At 37.7% G+C, this 16,754-nt stretch overlaps 1 protein-coding gene across 1 annotated transcript in view; it reads right to left on the reverse strand.

Moving 5' to 3' along the window:
* The window catches only part of IL31RA (interleukin 31 receptor A), an 89,934-nt gene that overhangs the window by 67,069 nt on the left and 6,111 nt on the right, over window positions 1-16,754 (reverse strand). The gene's annotated exons all lie outside the window — the stretch shown is intronic.

Genomic DNA, 16,754 nt, shown 5'->3' on the forward strand with positions numbered 1-16,754 from the left:
AAAAGTTTAATATGATAAGTAAGAAGTGAAATAGGATCATATAAAATTCTCAATTAAAACCACTAACACAGAAAAGGAGTTGAAGACAATAAGAACAAAGAACAAGGAAAACAAATAGAAAACTTTAACAAATATGTTAGGTATTAATCCAACTATATTAATAATCATTAATCCAACTATATTAATAATCCTTTTAAATTTTAGTGGTCTATATACACCAATTACAAGGCAGGGATTATTCAAGTGGATCAAAAAATTGAGGATTGACTCAGGAGGCTGAGACAGGAGGGATTGTGAGTTCAAAGTCAGTCTCAGCAATGGTGAGGTGCTAAGTAACTCAGTGAGACCCTGTCTAAATAAAAAATACAAAATAGGGCTGAGGATGTGGCTCAGTTATCGAGTGCCCCTGAGTTCAATCCCTGGTACCCAAAAAAAAAAAAAAGGATCAACATCCTGTAAATGTTGTTTACAGGAAACCTACTTTCAACATAAAGATTCATATAAATTAGAAGGTAAAGGGATGGAGAAAGATATGCCACAGTAGCAACTAATTAAAAGAAAGTAGGAATAGCAACATTAATCTCAGACAAAGCATTCTTCACAGTAAGGAAACTTATCAGGGCATTGCATAATGATAAAGGGGTCAGTTCTCAAGAAACCTGAACAATCTCTAAACTATTCTAAAAACAGTGTGTCAATACACATGAGGCAAAGACTGAAAGAACTATAAGGAGAAGTAGAAGAATGGACTATTTCGGCTGAAGACTGCAGCACTCCTCTCTCAGATATGGGTAGATCCAACAGGTAGAATATAAGTAAGTAGATAGTTTAACTGAAAATTCACAGCTGCTTAATTTTCTTCATCCTTTGAAAAGGAGTAGCCACTAACTGGCAACATTCAAGACCCCCCACAGAGAACTTAACAGGGAATGGAGGTCGTATTTCCCACTACTGACTTCACTACTCCCATCTAAGGCACTTCAGAAAAACTTGGCATATTTTGCTCTTTCAAAATTATTAGAAAACACTGTTTACTTCCTGAAGAATCAAGCAATATTTTCTGAAATCCTAATTTTTTTGTACTATGATTTCCAGGACCACAGTTCTCCCTCTACCCCCTTTTCAAGCCCTGTACTAATAATGTAATTCAGAAATACTAATTGATCATGCTCTGGAGTTTGAAAAATACATGTACAACTAATTGAAGTCCATTTTCAAACTGATCCGAAATATCTACACTGATCATGACTAAGATCCCAGGCCAATATAAAAATATATAAAATAGATGCCCTGAATGGGCATATCTGTGAAATGGGGAAGATTAATGTGAATTGAAGTAGCACAGGGGCAATTTGAACATGCAGGGCTTACTGAACCTAAGGGAGTATATTTGTACATTTCTCATTACTATAACAAAATACCTGAGGTTGAATAACTTTAAAGAAAATAGGTTTACTTAGCTGACAATTTGGGGGTTTGAAAGTTCAGGATCAGAGGGTTCCATTGTTTGGCCTCTAGTGAGGGCCCCCTGACTGCATCACATCATGGCAGAGATACCACAACAGCAATGCATGCAAGAGGGTGAGTTTACATGTGAGACATAAACCAGAGAGGCTGAGATTGCTCTTTTACAACTACACTCTCATGAGAACTAATCAGGGACCCATGAGAACTCTATCAATGCTTCTGAGGACAGTGCCCCAAATGACTCATTTACCTTGCTCTAGGCTCCACCTCTTAAAAGGACCCACAACCTCTTAACATTGCCGTGGGGGTCAAGCTTCCAAGACATGAACCCTTGGAGGACAAACTATACCCAAACCTTAGCAGGCAACAAGATATGCTGATGAAGGTTAAACCAGGTGGCAGCATCAGGAAAGGAAGAGATGGGGCAGATCTGAGCATGTAAAAGAGAACATGACACAGTACATCAAATAAAACTGGTTGGAATGGAGACAATACAACTGAATAAAGTAACTTTGAGGCTGAGGGGGGAAAGACTTAATGCATGCCTTTCAACTCCACACTTCAAACAACTTAATGTCAGGTCCTGTGCTTGACCTGGGGAAATACAACGAGTATGGCAAGAGCCCCGCCCAGGAAAAGTGCACAGTTTAAATGGCAAAACGGACATGTAAACAAAGTGCTATAAATAAAAAGCAGCTGTCAAAGAGGTGTGCACAGAGTGCTACGGGAAAAGGAAAGAAGAGCCATTAACTTAGCCCAAAGGGAAGAGCACCCCAGAAAGTTACTATGACAAAGAAACTGTTATGGCAGATCATGTTACTTGGAAGGAAAGATACAAAATGGTAAAAAAAAAAAAAAAAAAATTCCTGGTAGGGGTGGAGAATACAGACATTTGCTATGATTATTCCTCCCAGAGTAGGTCCAAAGGTGGCCCCCAGAAGATATGTCCAACTTGTACCCCAAAATATTACCTTAAGTATAACAAGGGTCTTTGCAGATGTAATAAAGATGTGATCATCCTGGATTCAGGTGGACCATAAATCCAATAACCAGTGTCATTATAAGAGACAGAAAAGGAGGGATAATTCCTAGAGAAGGCCGTCGGGGAAAAGCATGTGACTATGGAAGCAGAGATTTTCATGATGCATCTACAAATCAAGGAGTACTCAGAATTTCCAGAACTACCAGAAGCCAGGATATATCCAACCCTATTGACTACTTCATTTTGTACTTTTGATCTCTAGAACTATGAGGAAATAAATTTCTGTTGTTTTTAGTCATCAAGTTTGTGGTAATTTGTAATGACAGCCATAGGAAACTAATACACCATCCCATTCTTATTGAATCTCAGGTTATAAGTGGCCAAGCTACCCTTTCAGATTTCTCACCTGGGAATGGGAAATAGAGTTAGCCGTATAGTGGTGGACAAGGGTGCTATCACATCAAGGGTCCCAGCAGCCATGTTTAGATATGCAAAGAAAGAAAGATTAAGAAGAGGGAAGTAAAGAAGATCAAAGAAAGAAACAAAGATGAGAGTCACATGATGGCCAACGTTCTATTCCCAACTTCCAGATGCCCATGTGGAACATGTGAGACCCTGTTGTATTAATTTCCTACCTGTGGATATCCATGACATTGCTATTATATATGATTACAATAAGCTGCTGCATATTAAAGTTAGCCTAAACAAGTTTTTGTTCCTTGCAACCAAAATGATTCTTAAAATGATGCTTAGGAGTAACTTGGTTTTAAGAAAATATGAGGTGATGGAAGTAAAAATGGAAATTATTAAGCAAATAAATTCAAAGTATAAATTGATCAGGAAACAAAATGTAACAAATGAGAAATTTTAACAACATAAGAGCTCTCTGAATAGAAAGCAAACAAATTTTCTCTAACAATATGGCATTTTGATTATTTCAGACCCCAGATTAGATATTCAAATCAGGGAAGAAGATGACAAAGAAAGAGAATCTCAAAGATCCAGAGACTGAAACAATCACAGCTCTATTGATACCATTTATATGCCTCCACAGAGTAGATATTGTGGTCTCTGCCAAGGATCAGGTCTCAATATCTTATATGTCAGATTAATTACTTGATTCTTTTAGTCTCTAAATATGTATTAGCATCTATTACTATTTACTAAGGATAATGAAAATCCCAACTGTTAACTGTCAGTGGGCTCATTGTAGGGTGGATGTAGAAACAGGCCACTGTTAAGACCAGTGAGAAAAATACAGAAGTGAGAAAACATGGGCATGTTTAGGGCAGTTGTATGGAAAGTTTGGAAAAAACTGTCAAAAGGAATAAATATGCTGGGTGCAGTGGCGCATGCCTATAATCCCAGTGACTTAGGAGGCTGAGGCAGGAAGACTGTAAGTTCAAACCCAGCCTCAACAACTTAGCGAGGCACTAAGCAACTTAGCAAGACCCTGCCTTAAAATATAAAGGGCTGAAGGTGTGACTCAGTTGTTAAGCACCCCTGCATTAAATCTCTGGCACCCCAAAAACAAATAAGAAGAAGAAAAAGAAAAGAAAGAAATAAACATTCATACCAAATCCCAAAGAATGAGTAGGCAGATGTACACCAGCAGAATAAAGCAACAAACAGAAGTGTAAATATCTGGAATGCAGAAAGACTGGAAGGTAGAATGAAGTTCACTCTAAAAGCAGCAGGTCCTTCAGCATGTGCGCTGTGTTAGGCAATGATCAGATCAGGGATGGGAAGGCAGAGATTTTTCTTTTTCTATTCTATTTACTGCCACATCCCAGTAATTAAATGCAATGATCAGTCATCAAAATGTAAGGTCCATGAAGGCAGTGATTGTCTTTCTTGGTCACTGTGAAATCCATGTAAGTTAATCTAATGATCAATTCTCAGGTCTCATTTTACTGACCTCGTAGTAGCAGCATTTGACACAGTTAGTCACTCTCCTTGATAATTCACCTCCTCTTGGCTTTGAGGTAGAGGTGTGCTGGTAAATGTTTAACAACAAGTTCTCAAAGAAAATTTTTAAAAGCTCTGATTCATTGCATTTGCCAATTTCTGTGGTATAAATACTCCTATGATGTGTAATTTCAAGCTACCAATGTGATATTACACTAGAAAGAGATGTGCAGTAGCATATATCATTGTTTGGGCTACTTATTACTTTTGATTTTGACATAGTTTATTTAATAAGTTCATATAATTTAATTTTTAATAATGGTTAGGCATGGCAACTAAATTCCTGAAAAATCAGATTTCAAAAATCATGCTTCTTTTCAGTTGATCTCGAATTTTGTCAACAAAGTTTTTAAAAGTTTGTTCAGAGCTGACACTACTCATAAATGTGACACATTCATTATTTTATACATTTACTTTTTCCCCATAAAAAATCTTTGATAAACATCTAAAATGTCCATGTTTAACATAATTGAGATGAAGCTGGATCAAATACTGGTATTATTTTAATAAATTACCTCAAGTGTTTGAGTGTTGCAAATTTATTCAACCAACCAAACAAAATAAAAATGAAAATGGCAAGGTATATATTGTAAATAAATCAAAACAACCAGCATGTGTAACAGAAAGAGCAGTGGCACATTAAACCAAAGCTAGCTGAATACCAAACAATGACTGTCTATTGCATAGTAAATAGACTGAAAACAGTTCCAGGTGAGACAAGACTTTTGAAATTTGAATGCCTTGGTTCTCAGTATTATCATTCTTCATTGAATTTATTTCTTATTAAAGTATGTAGTCTCTAAGACTTTTTTTTCTGACCCTATTATGTAATTTTTAGCATGGGTAGATGGGAGCATCACTGGTATGTTACTGTACAGCTGACATGTGTTTTTTGTCTATTCTTCATTATCTTAGTAGTTCTCATGCTCTCTATGTACCATAACCAACCTATTGCCTATGAGAAACATGTAAGACAATGTACTTACTTGTTACAAATTTATAATGTATTTTTCTATCTTGTTTTATATACATGCTATATAACATTCAAAAGAATTTTTTCTTGATTGAGAAAAGGATACAAAATGCAAAATCCACAATTTTGAAAACTGCCAATTGATTTGCCGTTTATTATATTGGGTGCCTTGTCTTTCTTTCTTTCTTTCTTTTTTTTTTTTTTTTTTTTTTTTTTTTTTGTGGTGCTAGGGATTGAACCCAGGGCCTTGTGCTTGCAAGGCAAGCACTCTACCAACTGAGCTATCACCCCAGCCCTGCCTTGTCTTTCTTGAGTTTTTAGTTAGCTAATGAATGAATATATTATTTAGACACTTTTGGGTTTTAGTTGGGATTTTACATAGCTTGCGTTCTAATTCTTTAGTTCTTTGCTGCTTATATTAATGCATAGAATTATTTTAATAAATGTTATAATAGCAACGTAAAAAATTTTTTTAAATAAATTCCTGAAAATTGAACAATCACCTTTCATGAACTAATAATACAAGCTGGCTCCAAGACACCATTGCCTCCAGGGTGGTAAAGCTCTCATTATATTCCCATTGAACTATGCTGCTCTAGAGTTTTACTTTAACCTTCCCCACCAACTCTCTTTTCCCCTATTCCACCTTCAAAAATCTTCAACTATACTACTAATTTTACATTCTCAAGGTTTGTAAGGTTTACATTATTTTAATTATGTCTTTCATGTGTTTATCTATACCTTGATTCAAAAATTTAATCATCAGTAGATGGAACTTAAAATATTATAATATGTAATCAGTAACTTCAGCAGAACCAAGTAATATTTTATACTTGTAGAAAAAGAAGTGTAATCTTATGCCCCTCTAACTGTAATACTACATTGCATTTCAAGACTCAGTCAACTGAATTATCTTTTCTGAAACTATAATGATTTCTCAAATTTATGTCACCTTGTAGTGCACCTGTTTGTACAATGACTTCCTAGTAGAGCTTTTTATGGTCACTGAAGTTTTTATTTCTATATTCTTAAGAAAATAGAAGTAACCTCTGCCCTTGTCTAATACTGAAATCACCCACCTTCTTCACCATATATATTGTAAAAGTAAATCCATTTTCTATTTGACACATCTTCTTAGAGCCAGCAACAATAATGTTTTAGCAGCAGGCCATGGACACAGCAGAAAGAGTATGTGCAAGTGAGGGAAGGGTAGCAACTAGTTTGAAAGAAGCTTGACTCTGAACTGAAGGCTGTGAAGAAAGGACACCCGGGCAGGGTGCCTAATGGAAGGGATTCTGTTTATCTTCTCAGAACTAAGAACAAGCTTGAACATAGATATAGTTGTAGCTGGGAGATCTTTCCACCAGACAGCTTCCGTCTCCTCACTAAAACAAAAGAAACATCCATCTGCTACAAGAAAGTATCTACGGACATGAGTACATTTTGAAACAGCTGAGGAGAGGAACTAGCTACTGTGGTGAAGACAAGATTAGTGCAGCAGCATCCAGGATTCTCCATCACCTACAAATGAAATATTCTTAGTTTCAGATGTTCATTACTGAAAAAAATTCTCATATTTCTGCAGCATTCAACTGAAAACTTCAGCTCTGTGATATTATTTCAACAGAACAGAATTATGGTGCTAAATCAAAGACTATTTTCCTGACACTGCCTTAATTGGAGGTTGCAAATGTTGTTATATAAACTCCCAATTCCCTCTGGGCATAGTGGCACATGCCTGTAATTCCACCCAGCCGCTTGAGTTGAATCAGGAAGATCACAAATTCAAAGCCAGCCTCAGCAACTTAGCAAGGCTCTAAGCAACTTAGCAAGACCTTGTCTCAAAATCAAAACTCAAAAGGACGGGGGCTGGGTACTGAGTCTGTAGCTCAGTGACAGAGTGCTTGCCTAGTAGGTGTGAGGCACTGGGTTCGATTCTCAGCACTGCATATAAATAAAATAAAGGTTCATCGACAACTAAAAAACAATATTCTTTCATAAAAAAGGCTGGGAATGTGGTTCAATGGTTAAGCACCTTGGGTTCAACCAAGGTACCAAAAAATAAATAAATACATAAATAAATAAACTCCTGATTCCCTCCTTATCCCATTATAATAAGAATAACCATAGCTAATTACACAGAAATCTGGAAATGAACAATTATAGCTCTTAAAACTAAAAAAATCAATAGCAGCCTTTCTCATCCAGGCTCCTCATTTGAACCACAAAACACAGAAAATAAGTGATGATTTTGCCAAGAACAGGACATAATTAGTATCAATCAAGATGCCCAGAAGTTCATTCACATAATATGCAATAAAATGTTATATATAATGGATGCCTTTAGGGCATTAGGCTTAAGTCTTATGCAGATGCCTCAGAGAGGCCAGCTGAAGTGGGCTTCCAAAAACATATTTGGAATTGCTGGATGTTGAACCATTATGATATTTGAAGTACATTTGTGATTTAATAAACACATACCCTGATAACTCTTCTTTAAATTAATAAGTTCTGATTATCTTTTTAAAATTAAATCTTTAAACTGTAAAAACAATAATTTCACTTTCAGGTTTGGGAGTGTAATCAGCTAATCACAGAATGTGGGTATGATTCCACTAATTCAGAAAAGGAAAACCACAACAAAATGCCAAAACCTCTGTGCACACAATTCCACTTCAGTAAGAACACTGATGGGAATTGAATAAGACACTTTCAAGTGGAATTTCTGAAATCTCCTTTCCTGAAACATAATAGAATCACATAATACCTTTCCAAGGAAATACAAATGGAATGCATTGCATTAGGCTGCCAAGAACTAATGTAGTATCACACTTTCTGGAAACTGTACAAGTCTTCCAAGCACTTGCCTCATTAAATACTCTTCAAAAATCATTCATTAAGACCAGTGAATGTAACTGGGCATGGTGGTGCATGCCTGTAATCCCAGAGGCTCAGTGGCGGGGCTGAAGAAATATCTCCTCTTGGAGAGCGTTCGCCTAGCATGCGGAAGGACCGCGGTTCGAATCCCAGGCCGCTCAAATGACAAAAAAAAATAAATAAATAAAACTCGCAAAACCAGAGGCTCAGTGGCTGAAGCAGGAAGACTGCAAGTTCAAAACCAGCCTCAGCTACTTGGCAAGGCCCTAAGCAACTTAGTAAGACCCTGTCTATAAATAAAAAAATAAAAGTGGCTACGCTGGGGATGTGGCTCAGTGGTTAAGCGCCACTCAGTCAAATCCCTGATACAAAAAAAAAAAAAAAAGGACCAATGAATGGAAAACAATATTTGCATTTTCCCATAATTAAGCGTAGCTCAAAATACCAAATGGTTTTCCATATTATTGCAATTAAAAAGAAACCATGGAGAAACAATGGACACAGAGAGCGGCTATACATGTCTTCTTTCACTGTTTTATATTACATAGGCCACAGTCAGTCATATGGGCATTAACTGGGAGATTGTTTAGAAATGCAGATTCTTGTGCTTTGCTGGACCTACCTCTCAGTTCAAGTTCTCCCTCTTCCCAATCCTGCTTCGTATTTCTCCCTTTCAAGGCATTGATAAGCATGTTATACCCAAAAACCCAAAAGTAAAGCAACCACAAGAAATTCTCACCATATAAGAGAAAGTCTACCCAATTTCTATGAAGACTGGCATTTGATAGCATATTAGGCATTTCACATTTATTCAATGAATGAATAAATGAATCTTTGTATCTTACAAATCTCATGGCAGTCTTTCCTATCCAACTGTATCTCTTTTCTATAGCTGTGTTTCTCCACTTTTAAAAATCTCAATGTCTAATGTTATTCTTTGTAATTTGTATTGGGAATATAATGCCCTTTGGGGTTTTGATTTTAAATAAATGAATCTTTGTTTTTGGTCAGTCACTTTTCAAACTTCCATCGCCTATATTTTCTACAGATAGGTCATGTGACCTGTGGAATAGCGTCACTCAGGGCCCTACACTTAGAAGGTCCCTGCTTTGGTTTAATGCCTTGCTATTGCTGTCTTGACATTATGTAATAGTTTCTGGACAACAGACCCCAAATTTTTACTTTACACTAAGTTCCACAAATAATATAGCTCCTCCTGTCTATATAGGTCTGGTTCTTAATAAATGATGCTAACCAAAATCATCTAAAAAATTATTTTCCAAATACACTTGCCATACTAAGAATTCATTATTGTAATTTGTTTTACTTTGACTCTACTCTCAGATACATTTGCTATGATTCCTATACTCCCTTGTCTAGTCACATCCTATCTCTCCTTCTGCTTCCTCTCCTGGCACAAAGGATGGGAGCTACACCCAAAGAGATTCTGGTACAATCATCCAGTAATCGTTTACTATGCACCCACATATTAAATTCATATGCCAGTACTACACAGTCCCTACTTATGAAAGGTTCACAGTCTCAGCAGAATGTGATACATATTTACTATTAATCTAGGTGAACTGGTAGGAGAAACTTTATAAAGTGAAAGGTCTCAAATAGTGTTATAGTTTGGATCTTAGGTCATCCCCAAAAGTCCATGTGGTAAAGGCTTATTTCCTGAGTGGCACTTTTGGGAAATGGTAGAACTTTGAGGAAGTGGGACCTAGCAGGAGGTATTTAGGTGACTGGGACAGGCCCTTGATTTTGGAACTTTGGCCCCCTCCTCCCTTTCTTTCACTTCATGACCATGAAGTTAGTCGTTTTGCTCCACCACATGCTCCTGCCACGATCTACTGCCCTGTCACAGGCTTAAACACAATACAGCCAACCAATCATGAACTGGAATCTCCAAAACTATAAGTAAAAATGAACTTTTTCTCTTCATACTTGATTCGCTTATGTATTTGTTATGGTGATAGAAAGCTGACTAACACAAAAAGAATTTCAGTAAAGGAAGGAAATGTGGCCCCACAGAGTAACAGCATTCTGGGTAAAAGACTGATAGGTGCTTACTCCTAGAGCATAGTGGAAAAGGAGGATTTTGAGGAGCAGAAGACACTTCTGTCAAATGATAGGAGTGAGTTCATCCTGAGATATCCTGGAAAGGCCCTCCCATGACTCACACTCTGGATGATTGGGTATCACAAATCAAAAAATTAGGAACCATCGTGAGTCTCAAAGAAAGGAACATCATCCAAATGAAACTTTGGAAGGGTAATTTATTGGAAATAATTATTTTTCAAATTGTACCCTAGAAGCAAGAGAATTTACCATTCTCTTCCCTTTCTTCCTTCCAATAGTTCTTAATATCCATCTTTTTGTAACACTCCCTCACTCAAAAAATATCAAATGAATCATGTTGATAAGAATGCTAAAGTGATACATGAAGGTTCCTCCATGGACACTGAGCTAAATATTTGGAAAGGGCACAGTCATCATCAGGAGAGGTCTGCCAGGTTTTGACACATTTGGCCTAACTTTGGTGCCAGGTTTTTTCACATCATAACCAAAGCATCCATTTTTTTCAAGTTCTTTGAACAACACAGGAAGCAGATACTACCTAACTATAGTCTGAGGGGCAGGGGCAGAATCAAAGCTAAGGTTTGTAAAAATCAAAATCCCTACTAGAGAAGGGTTTTGTCATGGAGAACACCCACTGTTTCTGATACCAACCTGCCCCAAAGACAAGAGAAGGTATATATCACACAGTAGGTAACTACAATCTTCTCCAGAACATTCCTTGAAGTCTGTAGAATATGTGAGGGGAAATGGGAGGAGTTAATTGATTGCAAAGGAAGCCCTGTCATAAGTGGAACAGGGAGAGCTGATTTAAAGCATACACATACTCTGTATTTATCTTATGGGTCCAGAGGAGCAGATAAAAATAAAGAAAGGTTTAAGTCTAGTAGTGTAAAAGCAAAGGATCCAAACACAGCCTTTATTATTCCTAGTGTGTTTAGTATATTCAATGTCAATAACTCAGCCTTGGCCAAGCAGAGCTGAAGCCTAGAGAACAAAGACTCAAACTGCAACTTAACAAAGACTTTTAAAAAATGAAAACAGCTGAACAGAGATCTTGCCATATGGGTAAACTAAAAAGTTAAAATATACAAAGAAAAAGGATCTTGAAACACTAAGAACATAGATATCAACCAAGTTGGGAATAAGATTCCTTTCTTAGTAATGTGTCTCTCATCTTATCATCATACTGTATATTTGCTAATGTTTTTTTTATTTATTTGGTTGGTTCGATTTGGTTGGATTTTTTTGCAGTGTTGGGGATCGAACCCAGGACCTCACATATGTTAGGCAAGTGCTCAACCACTAAGTTATACCCCAACCCTGTTGTAGATGTTTTATTAGCAAGGAGTAATTTTATGAGATTCTATGTTCATTGCAATGGGGACTTCTATGTTCACTTTTTTTTCCTTTATTTTTTGGTGCCAGGGATTGCACCCAGGGGTACTCAACCACTGAGCCACTTCCCCAGCCCATTTTTTATTTTTTATTTTGAGACAGCGTCTTACTGAGTTGCTTAGGGCCTCACTGAGTTGCTGAGACTGGCTTTGCACTTGAAATCATCCTGCCTCAGCCTCCTGAGCTGCTGGAATTATGGGCATGTGCCACAGTGCAGCTTGTATTCACTTTTTATAATAGAATCTTTACCTTTAAGATTAATATACTTGTGTTTGTGGAAAACCTTGTGTTTATATAATATCATAGAAAATTGAAATTGAACTTCTGTTTAGAAAGTAGAAAACTACAAAAGACCATCACCTCCATCTTAACAACAATAAAAGCCAAATTTCATAGAAAACTTTTCCTCAATCTATCAAAGAGCTAGAGTCATTGGCAATCAATAGAATGAATTCTAAAGAGGAACAAGTACTGCAAGGAGAGATGGAACACATGAACCATCTCCTCCCTTAGCAAGCACAGGAAAAAAGAAGTGGCCACCAAACAAACTGGTTAAAGGCTCAGTAAAATTTGTAATGAATTCTAAAGACAAGTGTGGACAAGCATGTCTGTTTCAAATAATTTGAAGACACCAATACAAAGTAGCTCCTACCAGGGTCCTCTACTAAGTGCTCACAAGAAAGATTACAGCAGGGAAGAAAACATGACTTCTTTCACCCCAACTGCTTTCCCCAGTATCAAAAGCATAGGGAAAGGAACCCTGGCACTCCCAGAGCATAAATGAAATTCCACTGCATCTGTAGGAGGAGTAAAAGAAAAGTCCTTCTGCTTCTGGGAAATGGCAGGAAATCCTCTCATTCCAAGACAGGCAAAGATCCATTTGCCACAGGGAAGGATAAAAGCAAACAAATCCCTCTACTAATGGTGAAACCAGCCAAAGCCCAGGATCCTACACTTTTATCCACAAAAGGATTGTTACCACTAGGAAGAACAGGAAATTCCCTAGCTCAAAACAACTGCAGACCCAAGACAAAATTTGGCTGTCACAGAGAGTGTTGTTCTTGGGAGTACCCTCCCTTAAATATGGGTTAGTCCAATAACTTATTTCAAACAATAGAACATAGCAGAAATTATAACTATGACAGACTCAGATCTAAACGAGTTTTAGCAGTTTCCATTTGTGCATTACTGGAAGCTCTGAACTCACATGTAAGAAATAGGGCTATCTGCTCAAAAGCTCCCATGAAGAGAACATGAGGAAAGAAGAGGTGAAAAAGAGCACAGGCCCTAATACTACACAGCTAAGAACCAAGGAACCCAGTCATTAAGAAGAACTAAGGTCAAATATATAAGTACCAGTTCAGTTATTGTAGCCAGCCATTTGATCCATCCTCCTGAGAAGCCACCTTGGACATTTTAACACAATAGACATCACACAGAACAGTGATAAGCCATCCTGCTGTGCCTTGTATGAATTCCTAACCCATTGAACCAGAAGTGTATTAGTCAGTTGTCTATCATTATAACAAAATACTCAAGGCAACTAACTTTATAAAGGTTCATGTAGCTCATAGTTTGGGAGATTCAAAAGTCCAAGATCAAAGAGTCCTATTGATTTGGCATCTGGTAAGGGTGTCAGATGATGACCCATCATTGCAGGAACACATGTAGGAGAAAGCAGTTGCATCTTGAGCCAGGAACAGAGATGGTGAGCAACACTGGGATTCCACAATCCTCTCCGAGAGCATACCTCAATGACATAAGGACTTTCAGTAGGCCGTAACTCATAAAGGTCTGTAGCACCTCCCCATACCACCACCCTGGGGACCAAGCTTTTATATATGAACCATTGGAGACACTCAACATCTAAACCCTAGCAATAAGAAATAATAAAATGGTTGATATACCTGAGCACAGTGGTGCATGCCTGTAATTCCAGCAGCTCGAGAGGATGAGGCAAGAGGATGACGAGTTCAAAGCCAGCCTCAGCCAAAGCAAGGCACTAAGAAACTCGGTGAGACCCTGTCTCTAAATAAAATACAAAAAAAGAGCTGGGAGTGTGGCTTAGTTGTTGAGTGCCCCTGAGTTCAATCCCCAGTATCCCCCTCCACACACAAAAAAAGGTTGATTTATTTTTATGGTTGATGTTTTAAGTTATTCATGCTTTCATGCAATGCTTTCTCTCAAGTGAACTAGTGACTCACTTCTAACAAACAACACAGCAAAAATGATGGGATGTTATTTCCAAGTTCAAGTTTGGGGACTGCAACTCTTTATCTTTCCTTCTCATGACTTGCTCACTCTGATGAGGCCAGCTGCCATGTTGTAAACTGTTCTATGGAGAGGCACACGTGGCAGGGAACTCAGGGCAGCTCTTGGTCAACAATTGATAAGAAAACTCAGACCCTTAGTTCAAAAACGATTTGAATGATCTTGGAAGCAGATCCTTTCCCAGTTAAGCCCTGAGTGACTATATCCCAGCTAATACCTTAATTGTAGCCTCGTGAGAGAGTTCAAACGAGAGAAGCAGCTAAACCATGCTCAGATTCCTAACTCACAGAAAGGAAAAGATACTAAATGTTGTTTTATGTCACTCCATTTTGGGGTACTAAATAAATTTTAAGAAAATAGAAAAAAAGAAAAGTTGTCACTATATATCTATCTATACATACTATCAGTACGTAAAGTGACTCTAGCCAGAGTTTCTTAAGCAGGGGTGCACATCAGAATAACCCAAAGCTAAGGGTAATGTTATAAGGAAGAAATAAACCTGGTGCAGTGGCACACACCTATAATCCCAGCAACTCAAGAGGCTGAGGTAGGAGGATTACAAGTTCAAAGCTAGCCTCAGCCATTCAGCAAGGCCTTAAGTAACTTAGTGTGACCCTGTCTCAAAATAAAAAATAAAAAGGACTTTGGATGTGGTTCAGGGGTTAAGCACCCCTGAGTTTAATCCCCAGTATCTCCCTCACCCACCAATAAAAGAAGGGAGAAATATATAGAAAGGTTTGGGGTAATGAAAACGAAGACAGACAGTGGTGACATACACCTGCAACCCAGCGACTTGGGAGACTGAGGCAGGAGGATCACAAGTTCAAGGCCAACCTCAGCAACGTGGCAAGATCCTTTCTCAAAAAAGAAAAAGGGTTGGAGTATGGCTCAGTAGTTAAATGCCCCTGTGTTAATCCCCAGTAACAAAAAATAAATAACAATGAAGACAGAGTCTGTTTCACTTTAATGTCATCAGAATCATATCCCCAGTCCTTGATCTTGTGCAGGTTTAACAGCTAGATTTTGAAAAGGCTCCAGTTGAATTTTGGAGAAGCCCCTAGAACATTCCATTTATTCTGCCTGGCAGAGCTTATGGAACAGTTCATGGCATTCCTCACACAGTCCAGTGAAGTGACCTATTTCATATGTGAATTTTCTTCCCAATTCCCTCTCGTTAGTGAGACCCATGAGCTAGCCAAATGAGTGGTTTCATTTTCAATCATGTTGTTTTTCAAAACTCCTAAACAAGCCTTCAAGTCATTCCCAGCAAAGCTTGGCATGATTTGAGGTTCTAACAATCCCTGGAAAAGGTAAACATCTGTGAAAGGGAAAAATAAAGACAGTGAGAAGGACATAAGATCTGATAGGGTTTTTTTTTTTCCCCATTTTTACTATTAGCGAAATCATGTTGGCATTCTTGGGCATGTATCTGTCCCCATACTGGATCACACTTCTAAAATAAATAAATTTCTAGCTGCACACTTTCTGGGTGAAGTAAGTATTTGTAACACTCTTGATACATATTGCCAAATAGCTTTCTAGAAAAATTATGCCTGTTTATGTTCCTGCCAATAGCATGGGAGTGTCAGATGTCAGAATTGTGATTATAAATATTGATAGAGATCATCCAGTTTGGGATCACTGACCATATTTTAACACTATCAACCTTTTTACCAAAAACAATAATAATATAGACTGATTGAGAGCTTATAATATTCCAACTAGTTTACTAAGAGTTTTACATGTGTTACCTCATTCAGACCTTCCAGTAACCTATAGGTTCAATATCATCACAATTCCTTTTATAGATGAAAATAATTAAAACCCAACCCAAAGAGGTTAAGCACCTTGCCTAATGATCATAGCAAGTAAATGGTGGATTCTAGATAGAACCCCAAGAAGTCTGATTTCTATAAGCATTATTCTTTGCTTTTATAGCAAGGCAGAGATAATTAGTTGAGGGTAACTACCTGAATGGTTATCTGCACTGTGCCTGGCTCATGAAAGTTCTAACTTGAACAAAAACATTGCTACTCATTGTAAATAAGTCAGTGTCTTGGTATTAGCTTTTTAAATATTTTTTAGTTGTAGATGGACAAAACACCTTTATTTATTTTTATGTGGTGCTGAGGATCAAACCCAATGCCTCACACATGCTAGGCAAGTGCTCTACCACCGAGCTACAACCCCAGTCCTTGGCATTAGTTTTTTCCCCAGCCTCTCCCTTCTAAGGGTGTTGTAGCTGAGGGAAATGAGTCCCTGTTGATTCTATGAATTCCAAATAATTCTAACTATTTGTATGCAGGTTTGCTTCCTTCCAATGCACACTGAAATATGGCAACTGCATCTGTTTCCCAGGAAAAACATCTTCCCAAGCTGGGAATGCTTCTTGTAAAGATGGTGCCGATATGAACTTTATAGAATAAGGGCTTTGTGGGGGACAGGTGTGTGTGGGTGGGAGAGGGAGGGGGGGAGAGAGAGGGGGGAGAGAGAGAGAGAATATAGAGAAAGGGAGTGAAAAGAAAAAAGAAACTATTCTCAGAGAATTGAGAAAGAAGTGAGTCTTGGGAAGCTCACCAGAACATTTCAGGAAGGCTTAAAATGGAGATGCCAAGGACATAACTGGCCAAACTCAAGATCTCCTGTACACTTTTTACGAACATGATCTAAAAGTTTATCATATATCATCTAACCTGCCTTTCTGATACTGGTACTTTTTGGATTTTACTCAAAAGT

The sequence above is a fragment of the Sciurus vulgaris genome (genome assembly GCF_902686455.1).
Source record: "Sciurus vulgaris genome assembly, chromosome: 6".
Classification (NCBI taxonomy): domain Eukaryota; kingdom Metazoa; phylum Chordata; class Mammalia; order Rodentia; family Sciuridae; genus Sciurus; species Sciurus vulgaris.